Source organism: Macaca fascicularis, chromosome 1 (assembly GCF_037993035.2).
Source record: "Macaca fascicularis isolate 582-1 chromosome 1, T2T-MFA8v1.1".
NCBI classification, from domain to species: Eukaryota; Metazoa; Chordata; class Mammalia; order Primates; family Cercopithecidae; genus Macaca; species Macaca fascicularis.
The window spans coordinates 207,370,404-207,389,814 of record NC_088375.1 but is presented as its reverse complement, the minus strand read 5'-3'; the positions used below and the strand labels follow the sequence as shown (position 1 = coordinate 207,389,814).

At 45.1% G+C, this 19,411-nt stretch overlaps 2 pseudogenes; one reads left to right on the top strand and one right to left on the bottom strand.

The window, feature by feature from the left end:
* Positions 1 to 8,944: 8,944 nt before the first annotated feature.
* Positions 8,945 to 9,590, bottom strand: LOC102124393 (charged multivesicular body protein 1a pseudogene; annotated as a pseudogene).
* A 7,559-nt stretch (positions 9,591 to 17,149) lies between these two features.
* On the top strand, positions 17,150 to 17,249 carry LOC123570880 (U6 spliceosomal RNA; annotated as a pseudogene).
* The last annotated feature ends 2,162 nt before the right edge of the window (positions 17,250 to 19,411 follow it).

Below are 19,411 nucleotides of genomic sequence, written 5' to 3'. Positions count from 1 at the left end.
TTGTTTCCAATAGACCAGGAAAAAAGGGAGTGAGGAGGATGCTGTTATGATTATTCAATTCTTGCCAAGGGAGGAATACACTGGTACAATGGCCATAACTGTTTTCCTTTCTTCCCCAAATCACTTCAAAAACATTTTTTTTTCCCCTCCTCTACCTGATGTAGTCCTAGGATCAGGGCTGCAGCTACGATATCACAGTCCCCACTTGTAGTATCCCTTATAATAAACTGGTAAATATAAGTGTTTCCCTGAGTTCTGGAAAGTGCTGGCAGCAGGGATGATTCCTAAGCAAAAAACTAGAACTACCTTTTTAAACTTTATGTCACAATTCCTGAAGGCCTGATGGAGGTGGGTTGTGCAAAATTGGAGTTAACAATGAATGCAGCCGTACTGCCTGGTGGTAAAAATCGCCCGCAAGTTCTACACTTTTGCTATCTTATCCTATTCGAATTGGAGTGAACTAAGGAAGAGTACTTACTAGACTAGTATTGCTGGCTGCAATGTAGACCAGCACAGTGGCAATCCTAATGTCCCTTCCAAAGGTAAACTCTTTGGATATTAATGGAGAGAAGGAGGAATAGTAGCTGAGGGTAAAGAAATTAATAAATGGCCGGGCGCGGTGGCTCAAGCCTGTAATCCCAGCACTTTGGGAGGCCGAGACGGGCGGATCACGAGGTCAGGAGATCGAGACCATCCTGGCTAACACGGTGAAACCCCGTCTCTACTAAAAAGTACAAAAAACTAGCCGGGCGAGGTGGCGAGCGCCTGTAGTCCCAGCTACTTGGGAGGCTGAGCCAGGAGAATGGCGTAAACCCGGGAGGCGGAGCTTGCAGTGAGCAGAGATCCGGCCACTGCACTCCAGCCTGGGTGACAGAGCGAGACTCCGTCTCAAAAAAAAAAAAAAAAAAGAAATTAATAAATGGACTATGAATTGAGGGAAACCCAATATTACATCATCACCTCAAAAGAGTCTCAGAGCAAGAGATGACTTTGTCTGTGGTCAGTTATCCCAGATGTCGGAAAGGGTGATATATATTTGCTGAGATCACTCCTGCTTTTGGAACCTGACAAGATTGAATGGAAGCCTGCAAACCTGAATGACGTCACCGTGGGAGACATTCATACAATATGATGGATGGGACTAACTATTAATGATTGAATAGGATTTTAATAAAGTGGCAGTATCTTTTTTGCAGGGACAGGGGACAGGGTCTTGCTCTGTCACCTAGGCTGGAGTTCAGTGGTGTGATCACAGCTCACTGTAGCCTCAACCTCTCAGGCTCAAGTGATCCTCCCACCTCAGCCTCCCAAGTAGCTGGGACTATAGGTGGGCACCACTATGCTCAGCTAACTATGGCAATATCTTTTGAGTTGTATGTCTTTTTTTTTTTTTTTTAAGACAAGGTCTCACTTTGTTGCCCAGGCTGCAGTGCAGTGGCATAATCTCGGTTTAGTACAATCTCCACCTCCCAGTTCAAGTGATTCTCCTGCCTCAGCCTCCCGAGTAGCTGGGATTACAGACCCGTGCCACTGTGCCTGGCTCATTTTTGTATTTTTAGTAGAAATGGGGTTTCACCATGTTGGCCAGGCTGATCTCAAACTCCTGACCTCAGGTTATCTGCCTCCTAAAGTGCTGGGATTACAGGCGTGAGCCATCACGCTCAGCTGAAACTCCCATTTTTAAAGCCATCAGATCTCATAAGAGCCATTTACTATCACAAGAACTGCAGGGGAAAGACCTGCCCCCATGATTCAGTCATCTCCCACTACGTCCCTCCCGCAACATGTGGGAATTATGGGAGCTACAACTTGAGATTTGGGTGGGGACACAGAGCCAAACAATATCATTCAACTCCAGCCCCTCCCAAATCTCATATCTTTACATTTCAAAACCAATCATGCCTTCCCAACAGTCCCCCAAAGTCTCAACTCATTTCAGCATTAACTCAAAAGTCCACAGTCTAAAGTTTCATCCTAGACAAGGCAAGTCCCTTCCACCTATGAGCCTGTAAAATCAAAAGCAAATTAGTTAATTCCTAGATACAATGGGAGTACAGGCATTGGGTAAATACAGCCATTCCAAATGGCTGGTTATTTCCATTTTGTATTGGCCAAAACAAAGGGGCTACAGGCCCCATGCAACTCCGAAATCCAGTGGGGGCAGTCAAATCTTAAAGCTCCAAAATGATCTCCTGTGACTCCATGTCTCACATACAGGTCACACTGATGTAAGAGCTAGGTCCCCATAGTCTTGTGCAGCTCCACTCATGTGGTTTTGCAGGGTACAGTCTACCTCACGGCTGCTTTCATAGGCTGGTGTTGAGTGTATGTGGCTTTTCCAGGTGCACGGTGCAAGCTGTCAGTGGATCTACAATTCTGGGGTCTGGAGGATGGTGGTCCTCTTCTCACAGCTCCATTAGGCAGTGCCCCAGTAGGGACTCTGTGTGGGGGCTCTGACCGCATATTTGCCTTCCGCACTGCCCTAGCAGAGATTCTCCATGAGGGCCCTGCTCCTGCAGCAAACTTCTGCCTGGGCATCTAGGCATTTCCATACATCTTCTGAAATCTAAGCAGAGGTTCCCAAATCTCAATTCTTGACTTCTGCACACTTGCAGGTTCAACACCACATGGAAGTTGCCAAGGCTTGAGGCTTGCACCCTCTGAAGCCACAGCTGGAGTGGCTGGGACACAGGACACCAAGTCCCTAGGCTGCACACAGCATGGGGACCCTGGGCCCAGCCCATGAAACCACTATTTCCTCATAGGCCTCCAGGCCTGTGATGGGAGGGGCTGCCACAAATGTCTCTGACATGACCTGGAGACATTTTTCCCATTGTCTTGGTGATTAGCATTTGGCTCCTTGTTACTTACACAAATTTCTGCAGTCAGCTTGAATTTCTCCTCAGAAAATGGGATTTTCTTTTCATTTATTTGTTTATTTATTTTGAGACGGAATTTACTTTTGCTGTCCAGGCTGGAGTGCAATGGCATGATCTCAGCTCCCCACAACCTCTGCCTCCTGGGTTCAAGCAATTCTCCTGACTCAGCCTCCCAAGTAGCTGGGATTACAGGCATGCACCACCATGCCTGGCTAATTTTGTATTTTTAGTAGAGTTGGGGTTTCTCCGTGTTGGTCAAGCTAGTCTTGAACTCCCTACCTCAGGTGATCTACTCACCTTGGCCTCCCAAAGTGCTGGGATTACAGGCACGAGTCACTGTGCCCAGCCTGGATTTTCTTTTCTATTGCATTGTCAGGTTGCAAATTTTCCAAACTTTAATGCATTCCTCAAATTTGGTTTACAGCATTTCCCTTTTGAAACTGAATACCTTTAATAGCACCCAAGTCACCTCAGAAAATGGGATTTTTCTTTTCTATTGCGTTGTCAGGCTGCAAATATTTCAAACTTTAATGCACCCCTTAAATTTTTTTACAGTGTTCCCTTTTGAAACTGAATGCCTTTAACAGCACCCAAGTCACCTGTTGAATGCTTTGCTGCTTATAAATTTCTTCCACCAGATACCCTAAATCATCTCTCTCAAGTTTAAAGTTTCACAAATCTCTAAGGCAGGGGCAAAATGCCACCAGTCTCTTTAATATAACAAAAGTCACCTTTACTCCAGTTCCCAACAAGTTCCTTATCTCCATTTGAGACCACATCAGCCTGGACCTTATTGTTCATATCACTATCAGCATTTTAGTCAAAGCCATTCAACAAGTCTCTAGGAAGTTCCAAACTTTCCCACATTTTCTTATCTTCTTCTGAACCTTCCATACTGTTCCAACCTCTGCCTGTTACCCAGTTCCAAAGCAGCTTCCACATTTTTGGGTATCTTTTCAGCAATACCCCACTCCTGGTACCAATTTACTGTATTAGTCCATTTTCATGCTGCTGATAAAGACATACCGAAGACCAGGCAATTTACAAAAGAAAGAGGTTTAATGGACTTACAGTTCTGCATGGCTGGGGAGGCCTCACAATCATGGTGGAAGGCAAGGAGAACCAAGTCACATCTTACATGGATGGTGCAGGCAAAGAGAGAGCTTGTGTAGAGAAACTCCCATTTTTGAAACCATCAGATCTCGTGAGACCCATTCACTATCATGAGGCCAGCACAGGAAAGACCTGCCCCCATGATTCAATCATCTCACACTAGGTCCCTCCCGCAACATGTGGGAATTATGGGAGCTACAAGATGAGATTTGAGTGGGGACACAGAGCCAAACCATATCACCTAGCTAATTAATTTTTTTATTTTTTGTAGAGACAGGGTCTCGCTTTGTTTCCCAGGCTGATCTCAAACTCCTGGCCTCAAGCAGTCCTCCCACCTTAGCCTTCCAAAGTGCTGGGATTACATGTGTGAGCCACCATGCCTGGCCTTACATTTTTCATACAAGATTGGTGCATAGGTACAGCAATTTGATTGGTTTATGCAGTGTTTCTTTTTGGGAAGGGTGCATTGAAAATTTTTTACAGAGGGTGTAATAGTCATGGGTTTTCTGTTATCTGGTCTAAGCAAAGCAGGACAACAACAGGGAAGTTAATCTACAAAAAGGGTCATTCATTAAGAAGGGGTGTGGTTTTTATCCCTGACATCATGTAATTTTCTCTAGTCATTGTACAGAATATGACAAATAAGAAAGCTAGTTAATCTATAATCTGAGAAACAGAAGTAGTAACCATATGTGACTCAGATTAAGGGAGGAGACTACCCCTCATATTGTCTTATGCTCAATTTCTGCCTCCAAAGAAAGAAGAAGTTAAAACTAAAAGGCAGATATGAAACCCAGAGGCAGACAGCCCAGGGCTGTGCCCTGGGCCTGGTTAAAGATCGACCCCTGACCTAAACGGTTATGCTATCTACAGATTCCAGACATTGTATGGAAAAGCACTGTGAAAATCCCTGTCCTGTTCTGTTCCATTCTGATTACCGGTGCATGCAGCCCCCAGTCACGTACCCCGTGCTTGCTCAATCCATCACAGCCCTCTCACATGGACCCCCTTAGAGTTGTAAGCCTTTAAAAGGGACTGGAATTGCTCACTTGGGGAGCTCGGTTTTTGGAGACGTGAGTCTTACTGAAGCTCCCGGCAAATAAAGCCCTTCCTTCTTTAACTTGGTGTCTGAGGGATTTTGTCTGCAGCTTGTCCTGCTACTAGATCACAGTCACATCTCTCTCAAAGCTTAAGGTGTCTGTGGGGTTCCAACAAGGTTTACATTTTATTTATTTTCACACTTCTTTGATCAACAGAGCAGCCTTCCAAACAGGATGTTGTCCATTCACCTTGGAACTGCCATCCACAAACCGAGCTGTTTGCTGGCCAGTTGAGAGCCGTTATGGCACACTGTAGAAGCCAGCAGCTCCTCACGCAAACCAGTCCTAGCAGAAAAGGGGCTCCTTGCTTGTATCTCCTCCTGGCAATCCCCAGGTAGCATGCTCCTGTAGAAGCCATTTCCATTTTATTATGGAACTCTTCTGGACACTGTTGTCCCTATTTGAGTGTTTCTGTGGCATCACCTGAGATGGCATTTCAGGTGTCAAGGTCAGTCACACGGGTAGCTTCAGTTGATGTCCCATAACAAGTTAGTAAGTGCCCCTCAGGTGGAAATTGTTTAGTCCAAAATCTCAGTAGTCTTTGCTTGCAGTGCTCACAGGATTTTCTCTTCTTCTTCTTCTTCTTTTTTTTTTTTTTGAGACAGAGCCTTGCTGTGTTGCCCAGGCTAGAGTGCAGTAGCACCATCTCTGCTCACTGCAACCTCTGCCTCGGGCTCAAGCAATTCTCCTGCCTCAGCCTCCCGAGTAGCTGGAATTACAAGCACCCACCACCACACCTGGCTAATTTTTGAATTTTTAGTAGAGATGGGGTTTTCCCCATGTTGGCCAGGCTGGTTTTGAACTCCTGACCTCAAATGATCCTCCTACCTTGTCCTCCCAAATTGCTGGGATTACAGGCGTGAGCCACCATGCCCAGCCACTCACAGGCTTTTGTCATAGCCCCAGCTAGTGCTCCGCAAAGAGCTATCAAATGGAGAATTTGTCCCTCTCAGCACTCCAGCTTCTACTCTACAATGTGGGCTTGGGTTTCCATTTAGCATGTCCAACTAAAATTGCCAGAAGGGCGGATTTACGTGCCTTCTGTTTTACAGTTCTAGGTAGTGGGAACAACCCTGTCATATACAATGCCTCTTTCCATAAAACATTTAGGTAAAGGAGACACAAGCACTTTATGTAAAGGCTTTAGGGAAAGCGTGTTTAGACATTCACACTTTCAGAATCCTATTGACCAAGTACGTTTTTTATGTCCCGGGAGCTTCTCTTCTCCACCCCTCCCCAGACCATTTTATTCTCTCTTGGGCAGTAAGTGTTTAGGTCCCTAGCCAGAGGCCAGGCCAGGAGACTCTGGCCTATCTGTCAATCTTACCTTGATTAACCAGTCTGACCATCACCCCAGGCAATTCCAGGTGGGGTTTCTCATTTTAAATCTTTACCTTCCTGCTTTTAAAATTCCTCCAAACTGGAGGAAGTAGAGCAAACTGGTTTTGGGCCTTTAATGTTGAAGACTATCGGAGTATCTCTTTGGTCCACCCAACCTTCAACATGTATTATGACATTTATTTTGGCCAGGTGCGGTGGCTCATGACTGTAATCTCAGCTCTTTGGGAGGCCGAGGCTGGCGGATCACCTGAAGTCAGGAGTTCAAGACCAGCCTGGCCAACATGCCAAAACCCCATCTCTACTAAAAATACAAAATTTAGCTGGGCGTGGTGGCAGGTACTTGTAATCCCAGCTGCTCGGGAGGCTGAGGCAGGAGACTTGCTTGAACCCAGGAGGCAGAGGTTACAGTGAGCCAAGATCGTGCCACTGCACTCCAGCCTGGGTGATGGAGCGAGACTCTGTCTCAAAAAAAAAAAAAAAAAAAAAAAAGACATTTGTTTTCACTGCATTAATTTCCTTTTTTAAAACCTCATTAATTTTTATTTTACTTATACCATTTCTTAATAACCATCTAAGGATTTCCATCCTACTTGGATGAGTCTCATGATTCTCCCCTTTCTTTTTCCTCTTAGTTTCACCCTTATCAGTGTTCTCTTCTTTCCCTCCCTCTCCTTTTTTCATTCCTTCTCCCTCCTTTCTTCTCCTTCCTTCCTTCCTTCTTTCCTTCCCTCCTTCCTTCCTTCCTTCCTTCCTTCCTTCCTTCCTTCCTTCCTTCCTTCCTTCCTTTGCTTCCTTGCTTGCTGGGGGACCTGTTTGTTTATTTACAACAGCATTTTAGGAAAGGGGCAAACATGGCTCTCTCCTTCAACAAACCCCTGCTTTGGTGCCCAAGGAGACAGGGCTGAGGTAGCCCCTGCCTCCCTGCCTGGCCCATGGCTCTGTGGAGCCCTGCACCCTCGGGCGGACAAGGTAGCTCCCCAATGCTGTTAATTCCAAAGCTGTTATTTGCAAGGGATAGAAGGACCTTCTTTCAACACCCAGCATGTGGGTCAATTTTGGGGGAAGCTGGAGAGGACCATGGCCAGATGGTGCCTTTGACCTCCACATGTCTAGTACCCACCAATGGGATCTCCTCCCCAGGGGCTCTGAAATCCTGAAAAGAAAACCAAATGCACTGAATGAGGGTCTTACACTTCCCTTCACAAAAGCCACGACACCCCGGCAGCCCTGGTGTGGGCCGCGTAGGTGCAGCGCTGGTGCTGAGGAGGGGCTGGGACTCACCCTCCCCGCCTGCCATCTGCCCTTTCTATTTTGGCAAACAACAACAAAACCCTGGAAGCGTCAATAAAATGAAGTAAACTTTAGGGAACAGAAAAAACAAAACAGCAGGCTGTGCCCAAAGCCCTCTCTCTGCCATCCCCCTCTCCGAGTCCTCCTAATGAGCTGCTGCTGGTGGCACCCGCGTGGCCACAGCACAGGTTTTCCTCGCAGAGCCACTGGCCCAGCTGACGGTGACTCTCCCAAGCTCCCTTCATCAGCCACTCTGGCTTCCACGCTGGGAAGGTAGGATGGGTGCAGTCGGGGGAGGCACCCAGGTATTTACAGAGACAGGAGAGAGTGGCACACAGGCAGCATCACCGAGGAAGCCCCACGCACATGCTCAATTCCGGCCAGCGCATGGACAGACGCCCTGCCTAGGGGACACAACAGCACAGCCCACGTAGCCCGAGGCACCCCCAGAGGCGGCAGCTGAGCAAGGATGAGGACCCCAGGGTGGAAATTCCTGGATTTGGAGCTGGGCAAGTTTCTGTCCCCATGGACTGGGCAGCTTTAAGAACCAGGGGAGCTGAGGGCAGGAGGCCCAGGGAGGCTTGGTCAGCTGTCAGGAGCAGCCCAGACCCCATTCCTAGAATGACAGAGGAGGAGGAGGAGGGTCATCATCTGTAAATGCCACCAAGGCAGTGTTGGTTGGCACCCGACATTCTCCAGCACACACGAGCCATTGGTGCCTCTTTAGGCTGTGTCCGTTCACATGGTGGGACCTCCTGCCCATTGGTGGTGGGGGCAGGGTGCATGGCGAGGCCTTCTCCAGGAGCTGCCTGGAAAACAGAGCAGCTCTGACCCCTACTGGCTGACAGTGAGCAGCATGTCTGCTATCACGGAGTCTGAAGGTCCCCGCAGTGTTGGGCAAAAGTTTACATGGAACCCACTGGCCAGAATCCATCAACTCCACAGAGGGCAGAAGAGAACCTGCTGACCTCCCAGCTGTCAGCCCCAGAGTCACAGAAGTCACCCCTACTCAACACCAGGACACAGACCCACCGCCCAACCTAAGAAAACAGGAACAACTCCAAGGCCGCCTAGGCCAGGCAGGTGAGAGTAGCTGGGTGGCAGTGGCTGCCAGCTGCAGCTCTGCAGGGTCAACAGAAAGGCAAGACGCAGTGGGGAGGAGGCCAGGAGCCTTGCGGCACATCACAGAGCAGAGGAGGCGGTGCCCACGGCAGGGTGCGGCTAATTCCTCAGGGCAGCCAGCGCCCTTGACAGCTGTTCCTCCAGGCTTCACACGGAGCTCTCAGAGGCAGAGGCAGCCTTGGGCAACTGGCTGAGCTGGTCTAGGACCTCCAGGCCATTCTCCTTGGCGTTTTGCACAATGGGGCTGTCCACCTGCTCCTGAGGCATGGTCAGTGTGGTGGCCGAGCTCATGAAATCCTCCATCACTAACATGTGCATGGCCAGGTTTCACACTCGCTGCTCGAAACTGTCCATCGCTGCAGAGGCCTTCTTCAGCTCTGTGGTGTTCAGGGCCTTGTCTGGGGCTTTGGTTATCTACACCATGTTCTTGGTCACCGCCTTCATGGTCACAGCTGTCTGCACCTCGGGGGCCACTGTGTCCAGGCGGATGCCACGCGGAGCCAGTTCATGCTGCTGTTCTCCTTGCAGGTGGTGTTATTGGCGTACACACGGTGTACTCTACGTTTTTCTGCTGAAGGGACTTCTTCACTTTGGCCTGGTTGGCCTAGGAGTGCTTTTCTGCCTTCTTGTCTGGTTTCTCCAGCTGCTTCACCATAAATTTCAACTGGAACAGGGTTTCGTCCGTGGCCAGTGTGACAGAAGCACCCCTTGGAAAGGCAGAAGGGACATGAACTCCGGGAGGCATCAGGTGCCAGTGGCACTTGCCTTATTTTTAAATAACCATTTAAAAATGTTTGCCTTCCTGGGAGAAATCCTTTGATTCTCCCCTCTCCCATGACCTATTCTCTTGGTTTATTGCCTCAATGTTTTTATTACCATCCGTAAGACCCAGGAGGGGAAATTGAGGCAGCAAATTTGATAAGGCTTCTCTGACTATAGCTCAATTTTGCAGGAGTAAGGTTACATGAGGTGCCCATGCAAAAAAGGCTGCCTGAACCACAGCATTTTATCATGACCTGGGAAATAGGCATTGTCATGCAGGACTCCTGTTGACTCCAATAGGGATGGCACTGTGTCCTAGAGGCCAAAGAGACCCGGAACCAGTGAATGAGACTTAGAGTTTACTGAGGGGAACTTACACACAGGGACGGTCCAGTGGTGGCGGACCGGATAGGAGAACCGCTACCTTTTATAAAAGGCATACAGTTGGCCGGGCACGGTGGCTCACGCCTGTAATCTCAGCACTTTGAGAGGCCAAGGCGGGCGGATCACGAGGTCAGGAGATCGAGACCATCCTGGCCAACATGGGGAAACCCTGTCTCTACTAAAAATACAAAAAATTAGCCGGGCGTGGTGGTGGGTGCCTGTAGTCCCAGCTGCTCGGGAGGCTGAGGCAGGAGAATGGCGTGAATCCGGGAGGTGGAGCTTGCAATGAGCCAAGATCGCGCCACTGCACTCCAGCCTGGGTGACAGAGCGAGACTCCGTCCCCCCCCCCCAAAAAAAGGCATACAGTTGATACAGCATTTTCACTCAGCACCTTCCACCTAGCAACCTCTACCCAGCAACCTCCATTTAATCCACACAAAGGGATTCCATTCCCTGTATGGCCTGTGTTCCAAGGAATGAGCCAGGGGCTCAGATGTCCCTGAAACTCTAGCCACTCCCGGATTCCTTAGCTCAGGACTCTGAACACACATTCTTCTTAGACCCTAGGATCATTCTCAGGGTATGCTTCAGTTAAGTTATTGCTGTCAGGTGCATCTGCCGTACAGGCATCTTCAGTGGTTGAATGCCTGGTCATTGTAAAGCCAGCTCCACATGGCTTGCATATGAAACCGATCAACTGCTTCATCTGGGGTGTTCCATTTGACATTTATAGGGAGTATAGGGACCAAGTGAAAAACTTCTCCTTTGCCCTCTCAAGGATCACTGTAAATTCAACCCACAAAATGCAGATTAACAAAGAAATGTCATACAAATGTATTCATGTGTACATGAGGGAAAATCACAGAGTGATTACCCGACATCCCACTGAGGCCCAAATACTTCTATAGCCTTATTTCAGAGGGGTTGGGGGAGATGGGGAATATAGACAATTCTGCTGAGGGACAATTAATGATTATTAGGAAGAATGAATGGGTGGCGGTGGAGGAATAGAGATTAACTTACAAACGGGCTGGGCATAGTGGCTCACACCTGTAATTTTGATACTTTGGGTGATCAAAGCAGGAGGATTGCTTGAGGCTAGGAGTTCAAGACCAGCCTGGGCAACACAGTGAGACCCTATCCGTACAAACACTTTTAAAATTCGCTGGGCTTGGTGGTGCATACCCGTAGTCAGGAGGCTGAGGCAGGAAGATCTCTTGAATCCAGGAGTTTGAGGTTGCAGTGAGCTATGAATGCACCACTGCACTCCAACCTGGGCAACAGAGAGACACCCTGTCTCAAAAACAACAACCACCACCACAACAACAAACTTGTAAATGGTTCTCTTGGAAAGTGAATGAGCCTGAAAGAGATATTATCTCGTGAATGGGTCTGTTCAAGAATGTGCTTACATTCTTGGTCTTCTTTTCTGTGATAGATAATGAAATAACAGGGAGGAGAAGGAAAAACAATTGTTCTTGGAGAGTCCATTCAGTCTTTATGTAGATAGGGGGAAGTCTCTTCTAGTGTCTGTGGATCTCGAAAGACCTTTAATTAAAAATACTCGTTATACCAGAGGGAGCTATATTTTGGGGTGAAGTTCCCTGAGCTCCCTCAGGAGAGTCTCCCTTCTCAGGGTAAACAAATTTTACAGTGGCTTTTATCCAATCTACCGGGCTGGCTGTTCCGTTAGGAATAACCTCCTGTGTGTATGGATCACATGTAGCCACCTGCAATTGTTCTGTAGTGAGCTGTGGATCCTGCATCAACCTCAACATGCTCTTCCATTCTGCAGTATTTAAAATCTAGTTACTCTTGCAATCCATCTTAGTAATGATTCCTCAGGAAGCTGAAGATAGTAATCTACAAAATAGAACAATTCCTTCACATCGTACCCTCTAGTCTCATAGTGACTTGGTTTTGCCCTTCCTCTACATTGACTGTCTTCTTGGTAACCCAGTTCTGAGTTATTTTCTGTTTCCCTGCGTAAGTTTTCCCTTGTGGGCCGGGCGCGGTGGCTCAAGCCTGTAATCCCAGCACTTTGGGAGGCTGAGAGGGGTGGATCACGAGGTCAGCAGATCGAGACCATCCTGGCTAACACGGTGAAACCCCGTCTCTACTAGAAAATACAAAAAACTAACCGGGCGAGGTGGTGGGCGCCTGTAGTCCCAGCTACTCGGGAGGCTGAGGCAGGAGAATGGCGTAAACCCGGGAGGTGGAGCTTGCAGTGAGCTGAGATCATGCCACTGCACTCCAGCCTGGGCGACAGAGCGAGACTCCGTCTCAAAAAAAAAAAAAAAAAAAAAAGTTTTCCCTTGCGGATCAGTTTGCAGGCTAGTGGCTGAAGCTCAGACTCACTGAAATCTGAACTTGGTTTAGCACCAAGGTCTGACTCAGTACTCTCTTTCAATTTCATTTTAGCTATTATAGTTAACAGTAAACAAGAATATTTTTCTTTTTTGCGTATTAGTTTGCATTTCCTTATGCATCCAGTGAATCAACTCTCCAGGAGTTGGTTTTGTCTCTAAATTCCATTTTATCTTTAGTAACTGAGCACAGCACAGCTGTGGCTGTAAACCATGGGTGACCACATGGCTACTCAGGAATCAAAGATTCCTCACCCCCCACTCTCTCATCCTTTCTCTTCCCAAACGACAACTTTCCATGAGCCCAGGCCATTCTAGCAAATCCCACTTACGTGACACCAACTTTGCCAGGGTGGGGGGAAATGACACTCAATGTGCCTGTTCTATTATCTCACTTAACAACAACAATCAATACAGAAGACTTTTGTGACCAAATTTGTATGTGGAGATTTCCCCATACACCAAGCAGCAGTCACCAGCCGGGTGTCCTCTGATTCAATTCGGACACTATCTATCTAGAGATAGTGTTATCAGAAAGGGGTCCTGATCCAGACCCTGAGGGGTTCTTGTTGGATCTTATGCAAGAAAGAATTTGGGGCAAGTCCACAGAGTAAAGGGAAAGCAAGTTTGTTGAGAAGAAACAAAAGAATGGCAACTCCCTGAGGGCCACTGGGTGGCTATTTTTATAGTTATTTCTTGATCATATGCTAAACAAGGTGTGAGTTATTCATTAGGTTTTTGGGAAAGGGGTGGGGATTTCCCAGAACTGAGGGTTCCTCTTCCTTTTAGACCATATAGGGTAACTTCCAGACATTGCTATGGCATTTGTAAACTGTTATGGCACTGGTAGGAGTGTCTTTTGCCATACTAATGCATTATAATTAACATATAATGAACAGTGAGGACAACCAGAGGTCACTTTCGTTGCCATCTTGGTTTTGGCAGGCTTTGGCCAGCTTCTTTACCGCATCCTGTTTTATCAGTGGGATCAGTGAGGTCTTTGTGACCTGTATCTTGTGTTGACCTCCTCTCTCATCCTGTGACTAAGAATGCCAAACCTCATGGGAAAGTAGCCCAGAAGGTCCCACCCTTATTTTACCTAACCCCTATTCAAGATGGAATTGCTCTTGTTCGAACACTTCTGACATATTTTCCCCCTCCCTTTTACAAGGGAACTGTTAAGCCTAAGGGTTGTAGAGGGTTGTAGATCTATCCTCTGTAACTTCTTCAGGCTGAATAGGGGTGATGATATTTTTGCTTAATTATTAGGGTCTCTTGTATTCGGGGGAGAGAAGAGCTCAGTCAGTTATGGTGAAGGCCATTCATAACCCTTCCAGGTATCACCTTCTGTTCTGACAAAACGTGCTATGTGAAAGATAATTAATGTTCAATTTAAGAAAATGTTGAGTAGCCTTATTTTGCGTTTCTACACAGAGTACAACAACAATATATTCCACAGCAGTAAAGGAGATAAGTAAAATTATCCCAGTAAACCGAATAAGAAGACTTTTCATGAACTTGACTATTGTTGGAACCAAGTTGTTAGGGGATCACTAGCTGATTCTAATACATGACCAGAATCAGAATACTGATCTAGATTTTTACATTACCTATTTCCCTCTTTTCTTTTGAGCAGCAGCCAGAGATCAATAGTTGATTTACAGGAATAAGCAGGGTCAGTCTAAATTAAAAAAAAAAAAAAACAAAAAACCCTCAAAAACAAGGATGTGATTAGAATCTAGTAAGATGTACAATAGTTTTTGAAACGTAATTTTTTTCTCTCCAGTCCCCATTTTCATTAAAAACAAGTCAAGGTAGGACTGATTTGTTTGCAAAATAAGCTTTAGTCTCATTATGCATGTCCTGATTATTTATATAAAGTGCAGTAAGAATAATTATTTGCCATATAGGCTCCTTTTAAAATTGGCTTTGATGGAACTTTATTCCATAAGTAATCTTAGATTAGACTTTTTTTTTTTTTTTTTGAGACGGAGTCTCACTCTGTCGCCCAGGCTGGAGTGCAGTGGCCGGATCTCAGCTCACTGCAAGCTCCACCTCCCGGGTTTACGCCATTCTCCTCCCTCAGCCTCCCGAGTAGCTGGGACTACAGGCTCCTGCCACCTCGCCCGGCTAGTTTTTTGTATTTTTTTAGTAGAGACAGGGTTTCACTGTGTTAGCCGGGATGGTCTCGATCTCCTGACCTCGTGATCCACCCACCTTGGCCTCCCAAAGTGCTGGGATTACAGGCTTGAGTCACCGCGCCCGGCCAGATTAGACTTTTTAAAGCTTTGAGCCCAGCCATGAATTTGACTGTTTATTCCTGAAAATACCTGTATGAGTTGAGTGAATTTCTCTCCAAGTCTCAAGATAATTTGGGGTTCCTGGGCTTGTCAAAAAGCGACATTCTTTAATTACTACAGATCAGGAACCCTGTACAGGGATTGCATAAACAAGGTATAAGGCTAGTTTTCTCAAGGGGCTTTTCTTTTCTTTTCTTTTCTTTTTTTTTTAACTCTGTAAGTCAGCTTTGATTCTTTAAAGCTGTCTGTATCTGAAAGCACACCATCTCAGTCAAAGCCTTGGTAAAATAATCAGTGTCTCCAACTGTGTCCTGTTATAAAAGAGAACAGATTCTTATTGCACTTATGCAAATAACTTAACTATAGTGCCATAAGTTAAGAGTACTCACAAATAGTTTCCAAATTCTGGTAAAATCAAGTAGAGAGAAAGAAATATGCTCAAAATTTTGCTCATAGGAGTATATTTTATTCAATTGTTAAAAACTATAGATCACTCAAAAGAAAAGTTTTCTTGACTCTGAAAAATAAAACAGAAAGGATAAGCAATATTTTAAGCAAAACATCATAAAAAGATTATTTTGGTCTTCTATCAGTTTAGTCTATGCAATTAATTCCTGTTTTGCTTGATATTTATAATCATATTAGTTTTCCAAGAAAGTCTTGTAAGTTCCTTCTCTCTATTTTAATGGTACACTTTCCAAAGCTGTCAGAGAGCTGCACTTAAGAGTACTTGTCAGTCCTATAACTGATTATAAACCACCCTTTAAAGAGGATCAAAACAAGACAACAATTGTCTGTGGATGACAAAGTCTTAGGGCAGCCACAATTAAAGACACAATTAATTAGGAATTTGGGTTACTTCTGTGGCATACAACAATTTTATATAACAATTATAATTATTACTGATAATGTGAAATGTGTCTTATTAGAATTAAAGGGGTTTCCCATAATTTTGGAACACGTACCAATAACATATTTATACAAATACAGCCCAAAGAAAGCCAAACACCATTTCACATTTGACAATGCTGTATAATTTTAGTATACCACATAAGGCAAATATGTCATTTTTGAACTTTAGGAGGGCATATATCTAAAGGATTAATCTGATCATAAAAATATATAATTTAGAATTTGATTTTGGAGTTTGTCAAAATATCAAAAGTTTAAAATACTGATAATATAGAATTTCAGGTCACCATAGGCCGTTCATTTAGCCAAAATGATAACTCAAAGATTTTAAAAAATTGAAAACTTTTACTCATTGATAGAGGAAAGATTTTAGCTTTCTAAATAATCTGTTTTCTCTCCTTTCTTTTTCTTGTAGTTTGCTTAAAAGGCAAACAAAAATCTTTCATTTTTTCAATATTCCATAAAGATCCTGTTCAAGAGAGAAAGCCAAATTTCACCTTTGCATTAGTATACAATTAATAGCAAACCCAATTTTTTTTTTTTCTTTTCTTTTCTTTTCTTTTTTTTTTTTTTTTTGAGATGGAGTCTCGCTCTGTCACCCAGGCTGGAGTGCAGTGGCCAGATCTCAGCTCACTGCAAGCTCCGCCTCCCAGGTTTATGCCATTCTCCTGCCTCAGCCTCCCGAGTAGCTGGGACTACAGGCACCCGCCACCGCGCCCGGCTAGTTTTTTGTATTTTTTTTTTTTTAGTAGAGACAGGGTTTCACCATATTAGCCAGGATGGTCTCGATCTCCTGACCTCATGATCCACCCGTCTCGGCCTCCCAAAGTGCCGGGATTACAAGCTTGAGCCAACGCCCCCGGCCAAGCAAACCCAATTTTAAACAAAACCTTATAGACAAATCTATCCAATCTTAATCAGTTTGACCATAAGGTAAGATTCTCATAAACCTTTTATAATCTTTTATAATTTTCTGTTAAAAAGCAGATCAACAGTGTAAGAAAACCCTGTTGTGCTTTTATTTCAATGTTTGATTTATAGAAAAGCTGAATAATTAAATAATTATTAATTTAATTTTGACCAATAGGTTCACACACAGAATTTTTACAAGATTAATCTTTCACAAACCTTCCATAACTTGGCCAAACCTTCAGCTTTATCCTACCCAACATAAAACAATCCTTTAATCCTCTAAACCAGACCAGACCAAAAATCCCACATTCCCATACCTTCTTACACTTTTTTATCAGAAACATATTCTACTTTCCTTACATACCTTGCATGTAAAACTGTTTCTTCAGTAGTCTTGATTACATGTGTTAGAATGTTAACTCTTAGCAACTTTTATTTTTGGTGAAAAACCTGGTACGTAGGCGATTTTAATTATGTACCAGGTATGGAACCTAGGATACCAGACAAGTGCAGATAAGGTCCAACTCTTTCCAGCATAGCGAGGGGGCATGGCTAACTCCATACATCCCCAGGTCTTACCTAAAATCTAATGGCTCCAAAGTAGGTAAGTTGAACAATTTTCAAAGTCAAAGAAGCAATTTATGACCTTAAAGCATTTAGCAGTACTTGCTTTGGCAGCACAATACTAAAACTGGAACGATACAGAGAAGATTAGCAGGCCCCTGTGCAAGGATGACACACAAATTCATGAAGTATTTTATATTAAAAAAATAAAGCATTTAGCAAACCTAATATCTCACTTGCCTTTTTTAGACCAAACGTCTTAAAACTTGAAGACATTTTAATTTACCAATAACCTTTAAAACTCATTTTTCCAAAATTACTAAAGTCATGTGAACTAAAAGACATTAAAATTGTTATTTTTCTGACAAAATCTTTATTTAAGCATTTATTATTTTTAAGCCAATTAATCAGAGCTCTTTAATATATTTTGGTAGTGAAACATCACACACAACACATAAATACAGATGAACAGACAGAAGATCCAGTAGTTGTAAGAGTTCTTCTTTTTTTTTTTTTGAGACGGAGTCTCACTCTGTTGCCCAGGCTGGAGTGCAATGGCACAGTCTAGGCTCACTGCAACCTCCGCCTCCCGGGTTCAAGTGATTCTCCTGCCTCAGCCTCCCAAGTAGCTGGGACTACAGGCACGTGCCACCACACCTGGCTAAGTTTTGTATTTTTAGTAGAGATGGGGTTTCACCATGTTGGCCCGGCTGGTCTCGAACCCCTAACCTCGTGATCCACCTGCCTCAGCCTCCCAAAGTGCTGGGATTACAGGTATGAGCCACTACACCTGGCCTATGTTATTTTACTCTACTTTATTTTATTTTATTTTTTGGGACTGAGTCTCACTCTGTCACCCAGGCTGGAGTGCAGTAGCACAGTCTCTACTCACTGCAACCTCTGCCTCCCAGGTTCAATTGACTCTCCTGTCTCAGCCTCCTTTGTAGCTGGGATTACAGGCACACACCACCACAGCCAGCTGATTTTGTATTTTTAGTAGAGATGGGGTTTCACTATGTTGGCCAGGCTAGTCTCGAACACCTAACTTCAGGTGATCCACCTGCCTTGGCCTCCCAAAGTACTGAGATTATAGGCATGAGCCACCATGCCCCTCTTCCTTTTAGATCACGTAGGATAACTTCTAGACATTGCCATGGCATTTGTAAACTGTCATGGTGCTGGTGGGAGTGTCTTTTAGCATGCTAATGCATTATAATTAACATACAATGAGCAGGCCTGCGCGGTGGCTCAAGCCTGTAATCCCAGCACTTTAGGAGGCGGAGAGGGGTGGACCACGAGGTCAGGAGATCGAGACCATCCTGGCTAACACGGTGAAACCTTGTCTCTACTAAAAAATACAAAAAACTAGCCGGGCGAGGTGGCAGGCGCCTGTAGTCCCAGCTACTCCGGAGGCTGAGGCAGGAGAATGGCGTGAACCCGGGAGGCAGAGCTTGCAGTGAGCTGAGATCCGGCCACTGCACTCCAGCCTGGGCAACAGAGGGAGACTCTGTCTCAAAAAAAAACAAAACAAAACAAAAAAAAAAACACATATAACGAGCAGTGAGGATGACCAGAGGTTACTTTCATCGCCATCTTGGTTTGGTAGATTTTGGCTGGCTTCTTTACCGCATGCTGTTTTATCAGTGGGGTCTTTGTGATCTGTATCTTGTGCTGGCCTCTTATCTCATCCTGTGACTAAGAATGCCTTACCTTCTGGGAGTGTACCCCAGCAGGTCTCGGCCTCATTTTACCCAGCTCCTATTCAAGAGGGAGTCATTCTGGTTCAAATACCTCTGAATATAGCATCAAATCTCACAGGTTTAGGGCTCATTCCTCAGACTCCCCCAGCCAGTCACAAGTACAGCCTACAGAACTTCTAATGGACTGGCTTCAAGTTGGGGTCTCCATGATCCCCTCTTTTTGGGTTTGATTACCCCTCTTTGGGTTCAATTAACTTGCTGGAGCAGCTCACAGAACTCAGGGAAACACTTACTTATGTTTATCAATTTTTTATAAAGGATATTACAAAAGACACAGATGAAATGAGGGTGAGAAATGAGGGAAGGGATACAGAGCTTCTAGGCCCTTCCTGGGCACACACCTTCCATGAACCTCCACGTGTTCAGCTATCCAGAAGCTCTCCAAACCCTGTTTTTTTAGGTTTATTTGTTTGTTTGTTTTGCTTTTGAGACTGGTTCTTGCTCCATCACCCAGGATGGAGTACAGTGGCATGATCTTGGCTCACTATAGCCTTTACCTCCCTCCCAGGCTCAAGTGATTCTCCCATCTCAGCCTTTCAAGTAGCTGGGACTATAGATACATCACACTCAGCTAATTCATTTTATTTTAGTTTAGTTTAGTTTAT